This window comes from Sinocyclocheilus grahami, unplaced genomic scaffold (assembly GCF_001515645.1).
Source record: "Sinocyclocheilus grahami isolate Dianchi unplaced genomic scaffold, SAMN03320097.WGS_v1.1 scaffold171.1, whole genome shotgun sequence".
In the NCBI taxonomy this organism is placed as follows: Eukaryota; Metazoa; Chordata; class Actinopteri; order Cypriniformes; family Cyprinidae; genus Sinocyclocheilus; species Sinocyclocheilus grahami.
The window spans coordinates 364,810-377,580 of NW_015505350.1; the positions used below are offsets into that span (position 1 = coordinate 364,810).

Consider the following 12,771-nt stretch of genomic DNA (forward strand, 5'->3'; position numbering starts at 1 on the left):
GATATTTAATGTCTTTTATTTCAGTTGATTTTATCTAAGGCTGTGGCTTGAAGTCAGTTGTAATTTTTGTTTTTCTCTTTTCTTCAGTGATTCTGCTTGTTAACAGCAGCTGTTCATCACTAATGCTCAATCAGCACTTAATTAATCACATAATTATCTCATTAACTTTAACACTGCTTCAGTGTTACTTTAACACTCTTTTAGAGTGGGACCATATATGCTGTTAATTTAACACTCGGGATTTTACTGTGTGGAGAAAACAATTTAGCTGCTCTCAAACCAAACAGAAAGATTTAAAGAAAATATGAGCCAAGAAATCTTTCACCTGCACTCAGTGTGGAATGAGTTTGACAAGCAAAACAAGTCTTGAGTGTCACATGAGAGTTCATACTGGAGAGAAACTGTTCACTTGTGATCAGTGCGGGAAGAGTTTCACTCAATCATCAAGCCTTAAGATACAAATAAACATCCATACTGGAGAGAAACCTTATAAGTGTTCATGTAACCCCGCTTTCTGGTTCTTTCTTTTAACCCATCCGGAAAGGACAACACCGAGACGTAGGCTGAGCTCACTCATCACGTTTACTGGAATATATGAAATGACACCAAACAGACATGAAATACAGCTCATCCGGTCTCATAACATTCTCCTCAACAGCTTTCATGCGACTGATTTACCAGTTCAACACACAATAAATCAGTCTTTCCATAATTAAGAGCTCAATTTCTTTTTCTGTTGTTTTCTGAACATAGAAAATATAACATCATAAGAACATTCGTACATCATACCTGGAATATATGAAATGACACCAAACAGACATGAAATACAGCTCATCCGGTCTCATAACTGTCAAAAATAAATATACATGTGAAAATAAGCAATGAGAAAATACAGAGACAGAAACGCAATGAATACCATGTGCTCCTAATGCACTCAACAGTGCGTTCGGAATAAAACATCAATTATTCGTCAACTCTAGATCTCTTATGACTCAAATATGAAATAAAATACTTTTAAAATAACAATTTTGACCTCAAAGAGAAATAAAATAATCTCTGACATTTTATTTCTGTTCGACCGGAGAGAGATTTTACACCTACCATTCTCCTCAACAGCTTTCATGCGACTGAAGAGAAAATGGCCGACTCCACTAATAGGTTACCTTAGTCACCTGTAGGTGTCCCCATATCCCTTTCTTTTAGATGCACTTAATACATTCTATTCAATTAATATCTTAGAATTATTTTGCAATATGAACAATCATTTTGGCACAATTCATTACAAGTTTCTTTTCCCCGTTACATTCACACTGTGACAAGAGATTCAGTCAGTCAGGATTCCTGAAAACACACGAGAGGATCCACACTGGAGAGAAACCGTACACATGTGATCAATGCGGGAAGAGTTTCACACTAAAAGGATGTTACGGCACATATGAGAGTTCATACTGAAGAGAAGCTGTTCTCTTGTGACCAGTGTGGGAAGAGTTTCACAAATTCATCAAGCCTTAACATGCAAGAAGATGTCTGTCTAGAAATATAGAAAAGGACATCATGTAAATTCTTCCAAATATAAATAGCAGTGAGAATGAAAATAATAAATACACTGAACAAAAATATGTACACAAAAGGCCTATTTCTCTCAAATATTGCTCACAAATCTGTCTAAATCGGTGTTAGTGAGCACTTTTCCTTTGCCAAGATAATCCATCTACCTCACAGGTGTGGCATATCAAGATGCTGATTAGACAGCATGATTATTGCACAGGTGTGCCTTAGGCTGGCCACAATAAAAGGCCACTCTAAAATGTGCAGTTTTACTGTATTGGGGGGTCCGAAAACCAGTCAGTATCTGGTGTGACCACCATTTGCTTCACGCAGTGCAACACATCTTCTTCGCATAGAGTTGATCAGGTTGTTGATTGTGGCCTGTGGAATGTTGGTCCACTCCTCTTCAATGGCTGTGCGAAGTTGCTGGATATTGGCAGGAACTGGAACACGCTGTCGTATACGCCGATCCAGAGCATCCCAAACATTCTCAATGGGTGACATGACCGGTGAGTATGCTGGTCATGCAAGAACTGGGATGTTTTCAGCTTCCAGGAATTGTGTACAGATCCTTGCAACATGCAGCCGTGCATTATCATGCTGCAATATGAGGTGATGGTCATGGATGAATGGCAAAACAATGGGCCTCAGGATCTCGTCACGGTATCTCTGTGCATTCAAAATGCCATCAATAAAATGCACCTGTGTTCGCTGTCCATAACATACGCCTACCCATACCATAACCCCACCGCCACCATGGGCCACTCGATCCACAATGTTGACATCAGCAAACCGCTCACCCACACGACGCCATACACGCTGTCTGCCATCTGCCCTGTACAGTGAAAACCGTGATTCAGCCATGAAGAGAACACCTCTCCAAAGTGCCAGATGCCATCGAATGTGAGCATTTGCCCACTCAAGTCGGTTACGATGACGAACTGCAGTCAGGTCGAGACCCCGATGAGGACGACGAGCATGCAGATGAGCTTCCCTGAGACGGTTTCTGACAGTTTGTGCAGAAATTCTTTGGTTATGCAAACTGATTGTTGCAGCAGCTGTCCGGGTGGCTGGTCTCAGATGATCTTGGAGGTGAAGATGCTGGATGTGGGGGTCCTGGGCTGGTGTGGTTACACGTGGTCTGCGGTTGTGAGGCCGGTTGGATGTACTGCCAAATTCTCTGAAACGTCTTTGGAGACGGCTTATGGTAGAGAAAAGAATATTAAATTCACGGGCAACAGCTCTGGTGGACATTCCTGCAGTCAGCATGCCAATTGCACGTTCCCTCAAAACACGACATCTGTGGCATTGTGCTGTGTGATAAAACTGCACATTTTAGAGTGGCCTTTTATTATGGCCAGCCTAAGGCACACCTGTGCAATAATCATGCTGTCTAATCAGCATCTTGATATGCCACACCTGTGAGGTGGATGGATTATCTCGGCAAAGGAGAAGTGCTCACTAACACAGATTTAGACAGATTTGTGAACAATATTTGAGAGAAATAGGCCTTTTGTGTACATAGAATAAGTCTTAGCTCTTTGAGTTCAGCTCATGAAAATGGGGGCAAAAACAAAAGTGTTGCGTTTATAATTTTGTTTAATATAAGTAAATAAAAAACACAGACAATTGATGACACCCATCTTCATTAACAACAAGTAAATATCTAGAGCACATAATATATAAATATAGTTTGATTTTCTAATAACTACATTCAGAGCAAAAAGTAATTAAGTTATGGACATGTTTTAGAGATCATAAAATTTTCCTTACCATGTAAAGTAACTATAACAAATTTGATCTGCCAAATATAAATGTCAGTGAAAAAACGTTGTAAATGAAAATGCAGCAAAAGCTTGATATCTGTTCGTGTTCATTCCCCTCACAGATCACGAGACATTCAGTAACAGCAACAGTATCACTCCAATCATCAAAACAATCATTCACACAAACATACAAAACACAAAATCACTCATATCTTAATTGTAAGGAATTTAACTAATTTAATTTTATAAGGGAATGAATTATTAATTTTATTTCTAGCTCAGGTTTTGAGAGGAATCGAATCTGAAAATTCGAGGTCAACCTGATTAGAACTGATTTCAAATTTGATAGCAGAGGTGGGACTTTCAAGTCACAAGCAAGTCTTCAACTCAAATCCCAAGTCCCAAGTTAAAGTTAATTAGATAATTAAGTGACTAATTAAATGATGATTGTGCATTAGTGATGAACACCTGCTATTAACAATCAACATCATTGAAGAAAAGAGAAACACAAGAACTACATCTGACTTCAGCCGCAGCCTTGGATGAAATCAACTGAACCCCCAACCACCCACCCACCCATCCACCCAAAAAAAAAAAAAACACACAAACACACGATGCCACCATAATTGTGGTCAAGGTTTGCTTTAGTTGGGCTCTTGACCCTTATACTAATTCAAAGTAATTTGCTTCTAAGCGATTGCCATGTTGTTTCACAGCAAACCTTTGTGCATTTGCGGAATCAAACCTTGAAGTAGCAGATAAGCTTAGACTTTCTGCCTATAACTCATGATGAATGAACATCATAAAGTGGTCTTTCTTTGGTTTATTGAAGCATTTTGTTGATTGTCACCATTGTTAAGATTCAAATGCTAGTTCTTGATGTCTGTGTGTGTCTAAGTAGCACTGGAGATAAAATTTTTATATGCATTACAAAGATTTAAAATTTATTCATAGTAACTATTAGAGCAGCACTTTGTTTTACATGCTGTAGTTTCACAGGGTTGATTATGCAAAACCTAAACATATAACATTTTTTTATTGTAATCAGGTCAGCTCATGATAACTATCTCATCATATAAAAACAGCTAATAGCTGCTCACTGCATAGCACTGACCTCTCTGCGTCACAACACCTCATGCATTGCTATAAAGAAAGATCTAACACAGGTGTAGGGTATCAGACCAAATCAGACAATTTAAGGGTATCAGACCGAATCAGACAATTTAAGATTTGATAAAGAACAGTTGAAACACGAGGAGCTGAATTCCACAGAGGCCCAAGACACAGGATGTTCGTAAATCAGATCCTGGCGCCACAAGCCTGAACCAACTAGCAGCTTTGAGTAGCTCACAGCATTTAAACAAAAGAACACTTATTGACAATTCCAAGGAGATTGTCAATTTTGGGGGCAAGTAATCAAGATTAAATGGTCAGAGATGCACAGCATGACCATCACACGTAAACCAGTGACGATCACGAGCTCTTTGGATTGACTTCCCCCACCTCGACGACAGAGAACAGACTGAAATTCCTTATGAGAGACCTCTTAACCTCTGGTCTTCACAGAACATGTCCTTATGTTCAGAGAATGGCGCAGAAACTGCATTTCCATGTAAATATGTATTACTTTAGTTTCTTTAATTTTCCGTTGAGAGTTTCGTGTTCTGAGTTAAGTTTTGCCTAACGCCGCGTCTCTGAGTCCGACCTCGAGTGCCGTCCAAAACTTTAACCAGACCACAAATCCAGCCAACGCCCAACCACTGGCTTCCCAAGACTGAACTTCCAGCCAATCAGCAACTTTGGGAAACCCCCTTTTCTGCAAGGACCACAACAAAAGGAAACCCAAAGCAAGTACCTCCATATTCTAGCTGAACTGGTGCATTTAATATAAAGTTTAACCTCATTGAGGAACTCAATGCGAGGGTTAATCAAGTGATTGATGGTTGTTTAGGTCTTTGCAATTAGACATATTGCTGTAAACTTGGGATTTCACATTTTCATTCTCTTAAACTAATAATTTCCTCACTTTCTGTCTTTCTGCAACTTGTGTGAATGCGTGTGTTTGTGTTAGATTAGTTTATATTAATGTCCTAGATTTATCCAATAAAGCCTTATATATATTGAAAAGAGAAGTATCTTGTGTTTTGAGCTTACAAGTTAATGTCTTAAACTGCCGATCTTGTTACTGTGCTAATTAATAGTGTTTTCACTATATTTTGGATCCATTGCAGAGTTGATGTTGTGCGGCTCGCTCAATGAATCGCTGGCCAACTCGGTGATCAGCCGTAAAACAGTGATGCTCTCCAAATTCCCTATAATATCTTAAATGATTCCCTTTGAGCTAAATTGATCTGTTTCCCTTACACAGGAGTCAAGGGTCAAAAGCCCCACTAAAGCAAACACTAATCTCCATGATGGTGGCATCATTTTAACCAATAAAACATCAACATCTGATCCTCTGTAATTCTCAATAACAGCAGGTGTTCATCACTAATGCACAATCATCATTTAATTAGTCACTTAATTATCTCATTAACTTTAACTCTTTGAGGACTTGGTATATGACTTGAAGACTTGCTTGTGACTTGAAAGTCCCAACTCTGTTTGATAGTTTACACTTTATCAGCTACTCGTCCAGCGAGACGTTAACGTCAGTGTATACTAACAATTTGAATATTTGTATTTTCCCTGGCCACGGGTTAATACATGCTTTGATAAGTTATAAGCTACGAGCCAGGTAACGTGATCTTGGCAGAGTTTTAACTTTACAAAATTTCACGACACCAGACAATACTTTTTTATAAATGAAACAAGAATTTATTGGCTATTCTAGTTTACATTAAACTGAGCTAAAAAACATATACACACACATACAGTTCTGAAGAATGAAAGTTAACGAAGTTTGTATGAAGTTTCCAAAGTTCCAATTTGTTTTCCACGAGTTCTTTTAAATTCAACCTGAGAGAATCACAAAGCAGAGACTTGGCTTATCTTTACTGCTTAAAATCAATCATCAGCGCCAGTTCAGCAGATAGAAGATTTTGTTTGTTACTTGCGTTCAAGTTGACAGTTGATGTTTCAACTGTTTCCTCGTTGCTGACAACAGGCTTCCTGGATGGCTGCTTGAGGGAATCCCAGGGCTACAGATTGGCTGCTGACGCGGCGTCTGGATGACGTAGTTTCTAGGAATGCCCTCCGGAGGTTGTTTGGTTTCCTGGCATGTTTAAGTTTGCAAGACTTTAGGCTTTTGTAGATCTCTGGCAGTCACGAAGTTTCAACTGAAGTGTTTGAGTTTTGGAGTCTCGCTCGTGATGTTACGGCATGGGAGCGCTTTGTCGTGCGGTCACCAAGGCGAAACGCCACAGTTCTTGAGAGAGAGAGCGAGTGAGAGAGCATCTGTTCAGGCATTGGGTTTTTAAGCAAGCCCGATTTGATCCATCCCACAGGTCATTGTTCCAATCAGATAGTGGCTGCAGGGCATAACCACACCCCATACTGTTCCTTTATCATGCATGAATCACATGCTTCCCGTGGGGAGTATTCCTGCAAGTTTTAATAACTTCTTATAAAGTGTCGTACAACACACACTGTTCAAAATAACACATTTTCATTCATGCCAAGGTTATTCGAATATCATGACCATTCCCACAAGCTCAAACTTCGCATATCTGGCATACACAGAGTACCTTTAATAACTTTATCTTTTAAAAGGGGTTATAAAACATCGATTAAACTTCATAGGTTACAATAAACACATTAAACAGAAAGCCTATTATGTGGGAGTATATTGCTCTGATACTTTAAATGATTTTAAATGTTGTCTTTTAAACTTGGTCCATACAATGTCTGCGTTTCCTCTCTCAATAGAGAAAGGAAGAGGGGAAGAATTTCCTGAGGTCCATACACGTCACGCGGTGCTTTGCCGAGTTTGATTGAATCACATTATCACTGTTCTTTAGGTCCGTTGTTTTGCAAGCCTGAGGGTGTGATTAAATTACTCGTCCTTTTCCTGTTGGATATAATAGTTCCATACATTGTGCGATCACAAGACATCACAAGGTATTTATAGGTTGTGAAAGAACTTTCTTAGTCCTTGATACAAAGAAAGCTTTGTTGTCTCCTGATTGGATTAGTTTAGACCTCGTGATGAGTTGATTCAGTGGCGTATCAGTGTCTGTTCATGTAGAAATCCTACATATATCCCCCTTTTGCTCGGTGAGGTTCCAATTCCGAACGTCAGCGGGCACTGGAATAAGAGGCAGAGAGAACAGACACACACAAGACACAAACAACATTCCATCATTGATTGAATCCTGGTGCAGGACTTGGGTAATTTGGGAATGATCAGGTTAGAAACTTGAGAAGACGTGGGGTGCATTACTTAGGGTTACTTGTAATTGGGACGTTTAGATTGCTCTAATTGTCAGAGGTTCGACGAGGCGGTATAGGCGTAATCTCAATCAGGTTTGTTGAGTTCGGGTTGAGGTTCTTGGTCAATTTTATCATGTCGGAACATGCGCGGGACGCCAGACGTGCACTTGTTGAAAGACTCTTGGACGGCATTCACACGCTTGTGGAGGAGGAAGGCAAGAGTCAGAGTCACAACATATCCTACAATGGTAGAAACGCAAAGCGCTGTGTTAGCGGCAGACCAAGACCAAATGATTGGCGCGCCAGCGGGCGGAAGGCGAGCGATAGCTTCTAAAGCTGTAACAACAGGAGTCAAATCAATAAGTTGCGTTCCTTCCTCCTTGATCCTTTCTTCCAATTCTGGATTGAAGACGAAGGAATGCTGTTTGAAGAAGCGTGAGATTTCGAGTTTGGCCTGATACTCGTCGTCGGTAAGGTGATACAATGCTAAATCATCGATATGGAGGACCGAGCCCTTAGGGACATTTATCCATAAAGTCTGGTTGGGCAGGATAATGTGCGTGGCAGTGTTGTGTTGATCGTAGGTGAGGGTAGCTGTACGCGCTGGGGTGTTGACTAGCCATCGGTTTCCGATGATCTCGGAGGACCGTGGTGTAGCTTCGGCAGGGCAGCTAGTATCGGGTCTCATGGACTCTGGGCGGCAGATGCCCTCTGTATTATCGCGGACAAAGGATTTGCTCGGGCAGAGGTAATGAATGTCCTTGGTGAGCGTACACATCTTCAGGTTTGGGGCCAGATACAACTGCTCGTTTTTCTTCAGGAGTGTGTATTTTGACATAGGTGTTACTCTGCCAGAATCACACATTCACAACGTCTTTGAGGCGGTAAATGTTATTGGAGTCAATAATCGGTAAACTGAGGAGGAAGGCCAAGTCGCCTGCTTCCGGGTCTTTTTTTGGGAATTGCGCTGCCCAGGGAAAAGGCAAGATGGGTTTGGATGGGACTAGCAGGGCCCATAGTGGTGGAGGCTAGGACCTTTTAGACAAGGATAAGAGAGATCAAGTAGTGCGGAATCCTACCCATGGCTAAGTTATCAATTGAGGAGCTTACTTCTCGTAGCATGTCAGTCATGAGGGTCGTTAGGAGTTATGTTTGGGCTAAATCGTTTTGCACGACCGAAAATAGTTTGTTGATTTTATAGTTTGGTTTAGAAGGGTGCTATGTGTATTTAAAATTGTGATGGTGCCGTTCAGCGACTTCCCGAAGGTCTGTAGGGCGTAGCTCTGGACTAAGAGCTGTTGTCGTATCCCAGGCATTTCAGCCTGGATTTCACCCACATGCCGCCTCACGGTGGCCAGGTTCACGGCATTAGCGGTGTTCATGCCAAAGTTAAACAGAGTTCCTACAGCCGCAGCAGCTCCTAGCAAAGTGCCCAGAAATCGTTTGGGATGCCGGTTGTACCCGCTTAATTCAGCCTGGGTTACAGTCATTTTCTGTAATTGGTGCAGCATGTGGTTCACATCTGCCTGGGCGTGGGCAAGGACTTCTCGAGTCCAACGGGCGCCGGCCCAAGTGGTTTGAGCGGCTGAGAGGGTGTAGTGAGCTCTGAAAACATCACGGGGATCGAGTCGGACGTACACCTTTTGGGTGTAGGTTTTGCAGTTCGTTATCAATAATCCCGGTTGTTCACGGAGTACGATCCCCGACGCTGGTCCTGGTGACGCAACATCTGGCTGGGACATAACCCCAATTGCGCAGAGGGTCAAAACGGCGAGTCCAAACATCTCCCTAGTAACAAACAGACAAGAAGGAACAATTAGCAGCGAAGATCATGGTTTGGCGGGGTCGCATCGATCGGTTGGCAATGGCTTTTCTCAACGATTTATGACGAAAAAAATTTTGGCGAAAGGAGTCAATTCTAGTTTCAGGACATGGATTTAAAGTTGAGTTAAGGGAGTTACCTGATGAGGGGACTAGAGGGGAAAGGAAATTATAGTGCGAGAGAGAGAAAGAGAAAAAATTAAAAATATATAGCTATAAAGACAAACACAAAGAGACACAAGGACACTGAATTAGGTTAGACAGCAAGGGAAAGTGTCACATGTGTGGAACAACTCCTCTCTACTAGAGGTTGGTCCTAGCAGTGCGGCGGAGGAGAGTGTGTAGGTGTTGTGTTTAAGAAGGTGTTGTGTTTTGTGTTTAGCTATATGTCTTTCTAGAACAACATAAATTATGTTAGTGTGGTGTAGAGTATGAGATTGTCGGTCTGTGTCAGTTGGTTTGATCTTCCCCCTTTTCCTGTCGGTTGGAGCCCTGGTGCCTCTTTATCTGGTTTCGATGGACCCATCGAAGGACTGGCTCACTGCGCCCTTGTCTGATTCCACTTGACCTGAGGAAATTGGGTGATGGCTTATATGGAGCTTGGCCTGTATACCCAAGAGTTTCCACAGTTCTTGCATGACTTCGGCGGTGAAGTGGGTTCCTCGGTCAGAGTTGACCTTTAAAGGCAGTCCGAACCTTGAGAAGATGTGGTTCATCAAAAGGCAGGCTGTTGTTTCTGCTGTATCGTTGGGAGCTGGGAGACACTCTACCCACTTTGTGAATTCGCAAACCACGTTGAGGAAGTATTTGTTACCCCTTGTTGACCGTGGTAGGGGTCCCACCCAATCTATTTGGAGGTCCGACCATGGGAAGGTCATTCCTTTCCGTTGCAGTGGTGCTCGGTGGTTTGGGTTTGCCGGTTGGAACTGGCAACATACTAGGCATCCTTTTACGTACTCCGCCACGTCTTGCTGCATGCCAGGCCAGTATGCTACTTGCTTGAGCATTTCGTAGGTGGCCTTGGTGCCATGGTGTCCAGCGCATGGTGAATCATGGGTGTGTGTCAGCATTATCCCCCTTAGGCCCTGAGGGACTACGAGTTTTGGCGCAGTGAGGGGCTCAGGGACATATGTGAGAACGCCATCTTTGAGATGCAGCATGTGCTTGATCGAGTGGAGCATGCAGAGATCGTAGGAAGTGGCTAGGTCGGAGGTGGAAATGGGATGAGTTAATGGGTTTGAAAGGTGGGCTGCAATAGTTTGCAGTGTCAAATCCGAAGCTTGGAGGGTGAGGAGATCACCAGCAGCGAATTGAGGTGAGAGTTAAATGTGGGAGGAGGTGGGGGTTTGCGCGCCAGTGGCGTGCTGGCGCCAGGTTATGGCAGCCACTGATTGGGTGGTTGGGAGGGCAGGAAATGTCCAGGACTCTCCATGTAATGCACCTGCTTTGGCGAGGGCATCGGTTTGGTCATTGAGATCTTTGTCTTGTCCTGGTTGACGTGAGTGGCCTCTGACCTTTTTCCAATAAACGATCATGTCATGTTCAGTGACAATGGCATCGCTTGCTTGGAAGAGTTCCTGATGTTTGACAGGCTTGTTGTTAGCCATCTTGAATCCATTCTGTTTCCATTCAGCTAGATGACATGTGAAGCTTAGACAGGCGTAGTTCGAGCCGATACAGATGAGGAGTTCTTTGATGTTGTGGGATGCAGCAAATTGTAGGGTGATGAGGATGGCCGCTATTTCTGCATATTGCGATGAGTGAGGGCCTAGTTTGAATTGTTGCGGTGGGCCATTGTTGAGCCAGACCACTCCCGCTCCAGCTTTCAAGTTGCCCTGTTGATTGTAGGAGCAGCCATCGACAGATGCTGTGGGCATCCCTTCACACACATTCTTCTCGAAGTACCTGTGGCTTGTCAGTTGTGGCGGTAACGGTTCTTTGGGTTCTGCTGCTTTGTGCAGCGTGTCCGTTGAACAGTTCTGGCTGGCTGCTAGCCTGTTTCCTAGAGATGATCTGTGGTTTTGGGCATATCTTGCCTCGACGTCCCGTCCTTGGAGCGTCATTAGCCAAGTAGCTATGCGTGCGTTGGTTACCACGCCATTCCTGATTCGTTGGCTGTTGAGGAAGGTTACTGGCTGGTGACAGGTTTCAATGATAAACTTCTGAGCTCCAATGTAGTTGGAGAAACGCTGTATGGCCCACACAGTGCAAAGCAAAGCTTTTTCGCAGTCTGAGTATTTGGGGGAAGCAGTGTTTTGCTGGCATAAGCGACCACTCGCTTGTCTTTGTCATGGAGCTGGTACAGGCCTGCACTGAGGCAGTGATTGGAGAATCCAGCGTCCAGATAGAACTCTTTTCCTGGGTCTGGGTAAGCCAGGCATTGGGCCGAGCACAGACATCATTTGAGCTCGCTCATAGCTGTGTCCTGGGCTTCCGACCAAAGGAAGGTTTCGTCCTTTCTCAGGAGGGAGGTTAGTAGTCGTGCAATGTCAGCGTAGTTTTCAATGAATTGTCTTGAATAATTGCACACTCCCAGAAAGCTTTGTAGCTCAAAAATGTTAGTTAGTGTCTTTATGTTTTGGATTTCTTGGGTGCGACTGGACTGTGGTTCGATGCCGTCTCGTCCGACTAGCAGGCCGACGTAGTTCACTTTGGTTTTGCACCATTGTCCTTTGTGGAGGGCGATCTTTGCTCCTGCTGTTGTCAGCTGGTTCAGGACGTGATCGATTTCTTTGAGGTGGTCTGCCATATTTGAGCTTTTCAGAAGAACATCATCCTCGTAAACGAGGTTGCCTCTCGTTCTGGCATCAGGGCATGCTTTGTTCAGGAAGATGTTGAATTCTGCTGGTGAGTTGGCAGAGCCAAAGGGGCACCATGTGAAGGTGTATTGTTGATTGCCAAAGGTGAAAGCCAGCTTGTGTTGGTCATCGGGGTGGACAGGGATTGTCCAGAACCCGGAGGCGACATCCAGTGTGGAAAGGATCGTCGAGCCTTTGATTTTTGTAATTTCTTGATCCAACTGGGTCATAGGCCATCGTGACAAGGGTACTTGCTGGTTCAACATGCGATAGTCGATAGTGGGCCGCCATTTGCCGTTGGGCTTCAGAACTGGCCATATCGGAGCAGAGTATGTGCTGTTACAGGGCCGGATGACCCCCTTTTCCAGCATGGAGTCAACAATTTCTTGCACTGGCTCATATGACGCTATTGGAATCTTGTACTGTCGCACAAATGTGGGTGGTGCATTTGGGCTTGTCGGGATGCG

At 43.4% G+C, this 12,771-nt stretch overlaps 1 long non-coding RNA gene across 1 annotated transcript; it reads right to left on the bottom strand.

Annotated features, from left to right (window-relative positions):
- Positions 1-275: 275 nt before the first annotated feature.
- Positions 276-1,301, bottom strand: LOC107593458 (uncharacterized). Its single transcript, XR_001610088.1, has 3 exons — positions 1,102-1,301; positions 790-847; positions 276-585 (listed from the first exon to the last, which is right to left on the bottom strand). It is a non-coding gene; the product is annotated as an uncharacterized lncRNA (long non-coding RNA).
- Between the last annotated feature and the right edge of the window lie 11,470 nt (positions 1,302-12,771).